We start from the raw sequence: 3,049 nt of genomic DNA, 5'->3' as shown, positions 1-3,049 counted from the left end.
CAATACTGTCTCTACTGCAAATGCTCAGCCCTGCTGTTGTAGCTGAAAGCAGCCGTAGATCATATGCAAACGAATGAGCATGGCTGTGTCCCCAGAAAACTATTTATGAATACCAACATTTGAATTTCATATGATTTTCACTTGTCATGAAATACGATTCTTCTCTGATTTTTTTTTTTGTCAACTATTTAAAAATGTGGACTGAACAAAAAGGCAATGGGCCAGAATTTAGCCCCTAGGGCCATAGTTTGCTGACCTCTGAGCTATACCACGCCATTTCAGAAATACCAAGGGATCTATCTACTTGCTTCTGCCAAAAACCTATCATTCCACAGTGGATATTTGAGTCCTTTAGCTTTGGGTTTTTTTGGTTTTGTTTTTATTTTAAGTAGATACACATTCCCTTCGGGGAGGCAACACTTCCACTTTTCATCAGCCTTTACAGTATGTTTTAACAAGTTCTGCTTTTCTGTGGATTTGACAGGCAGAAAACAGGAAGACAGTAAATGTTCAGCTGAGGCTGAGAGGGAGGAGAGAAGCTCTAGGAGTGTGGATAAGAGAAAAAGTGGGTAAATGGAATACTTCTAGTGGCATGAAAGCTCCTCCTTTTCAAAATTTGGCCTAGTGTTATGGAGCTTGAAAATTTGGCCTAGTGTCATGGAGCTTGTACTGATTGAGTGTGGATGCTCTGAAGGTGATGTCAATAATGATCATTCAAAGAGAAAATCTAGGCTATAAGCATCACCTTCCTCAAGAGCTTTGAGGAAGTCAGTCTAAAGACATCAGAAACGCCTGCCAACGCTAACTTCCCACCTGACTTTCACTATGTGGGCATTGTATTTTGATACAAGAAAACTCCATTTAAGAAGCCACGGGTGTAAAAGGTAAGTGCTATCTTCTTCAGTGGGTCAGATGAAGGGCTTGCACCCAGACTCAGTTCTCTCAAGAGCTTACCCCCACGTCCAGCGCGGGACCTGCTAGCCACGGGAGCCTATTGGGTGCTTAACATGTGGCTTGTCTAAATGGGTAAGTGCTGTCAGGTAGAAAAGATACCCTGGATTTTAAAGACTGAATATAAAACATATGTGCAAGATCTCACTGATAATTGTAAAATATGAATTTTTGTGTTGAAATAATTCTAGATACGTTAGGTTGAATAAAACATGTGAAAATCAATTTCACACCTGTTTCTTTATACTTTCTAAAATATGGTGATTAGAAAATAAAAGATTGGGGATCCCTGGGTGGCTCAGTGGTTTGGCGCCTGCCTTTGGCCCAGGGCACGATCCTGGAGTCCCGGGATCGAGTCCCGCATCGGGCTCCCTCCATGGAGCCTGCTTCTCCCTCCTCCTGTGTCTCTGCCTCTCTCTCTCTGTCTATCATAAATAAATAAATAAATCTTAAAAAAAAAGAAAATAAATGATTACACATGTGGCTTGCATTGTGTTTCTGTTGGACAGTGCTGAAGCCGACTCTGAGCTGACAGGCAGTCGAGTGCCATGAAAAAGTCTTGGACGGACAGTTGGAGGCCTGGGTCTTACTTTCACCTCTGTTACTCATTCTAGGACTTAGGGTAAGTCATCTTTTTTAATCTTCAAAACCTGAGCATGAACTAGATGATCTCTAAGGCTTCATCCAGATGGAAAAACAAAAAATTCTTCAAGGCTAAGAGTATTCTTTTGTTTTTTTTTTTTCCCCTAAGTAGGTTCCACGCCCAACATTGGAGCCCAACCCGGGGCTTGAACTCACAACCCTGAGATCAAGAGTCAGACGCTCAACCAACTGAGCCACCCAGGGATCCCAAAGGCTACAGGTTGTCTTATTATTTCTTTATTATATATATTATTTGTATTATTTCAGATAGTGAGAAGCTAACATTCTTCCTATACTTATTTCCAATGCAGTTATAGAACGCATCACTTACCATTCCAAAGAAAAGGCAAGAATATGCTGTTTGATAATTAAGGTGTCAGTGTAACCATAATAAGTTCTCCTGAGGCTCTCTGGACCTTGCTCCGTCTCATCCTGTCATCTCTCCTGTCTGCTGGCTCCTCCAACAGGCAGAGAGCTGGCTGAGAGGTTAGTATCAGCTTCATTGCCCTAGCTTTATCCAGCAATAGCTTCTAGCAAGTTCCAGATCTCCCTTCTACCACTAGTTTGAAATCTTCTCTGCTTTTCTTTCACCTGTGGAAATCCCAACATTCTCTGGATGCAGTGGATCACACACCTGGTGTCAGAACTAGGAGTCTTTGAAGAACTAGAGGTAAAGAGGAGAGATCCTTCCCTAGGGTCAGAACCAGAAACAGTTCATGAAGAGATTCTTTGGGTCCTAAACTCCCAAACAGGTTTTCTTGTTACTCTGATTCAATGATCTCCTAAATAGGTCTCTAACTGTAACTCATTATTTTTGTCTATTATGTTAATATTCCTATTTATCTTTGTATTACATATTTTTCTACCTATTCATTTTTGTTGGAGGCATGGTAGCTATAGCCCTATGGAAAGTGCGTCTGAATCCAAACTTTCTTTTGTTTCCTTGGAAAGAGTGGACTTCATATGTATTATTCAAAGTAAGTTTTTTAATTTTCTTTTTTCTTTTCATTTTTTTTTTATTTTCAAGCGGTTTCAGATTTACAGAAAAATTGCAAAGGTAGTACAGAGAGTTCCCATATACCTGAACCTGGTTTCCCCTAAGATTAACTTCTTAAATTAGTATGATATGTTTCTTTCAGTTAATAACCAGTATTAGGCTATTATTAAAGTTTATACTCTCTTCAGATTTTTAAAACATTTTTTAAATTAAAAATAAATTTTATTTATTTATTCATGAGACACACACAGAGACCTAGGCAGAGGGAGAAGCAGTCTCCCTGCATGGAGCCCGATATAGGACTCGATCCCAGGACCCTGGGATCATGCCCTGAGCCAAAGGCAGATGCTCAACCACTGAACCACCCAGCTGTCCCTCTCTTCAGATTTCTTTAGTTTTACCTAAATTACCTCATGTCCTTCTTCTGTTCTAGCATGTCATCCAGGATGCCACATTACA

General features: G+C 40.3%; 1 long non-coding RNA gene across 1 annotated transcript; it reads left to right on the top strand.

The window, feature by feature from the left end:
• The first annotated feature begins 508 nt into the window (after positions 1-508).
• On the top strand, positions 509-2,071 carry LOC112661511 (uncharacterized). Its single transcript, XR_004806549.2, has 4 exons — positions 509-884; positions 1,461-1,573; positions 1,706-1,813; positions 1,905-2,071. It is a non-coding gene; the product is annotated as an uncharacterized LOC112661511 (long non-coding RNA).
• Positions 2,072-3,049: the final 978 nt, after the last annotated feature.

This window comes from Canis lupus, chromosome 18, assembly GCF_003254725.2.
Source record: "Canis lupus dingo isolate Sandy chromosome 18, ASM325472v2, whole genome shotgun sequence".
Classification (NCBI taxonomy): domain Eukaryota; kingdom Metazoa; phylum Chordata; class Mammalia; order Carnivora; family Canidae; genus Canis; species Canis lupus.
Note: the sequence above shows the minus strand (reverse complement) of the source record. Positions and strands in the feature narration are given on the sequence as shown.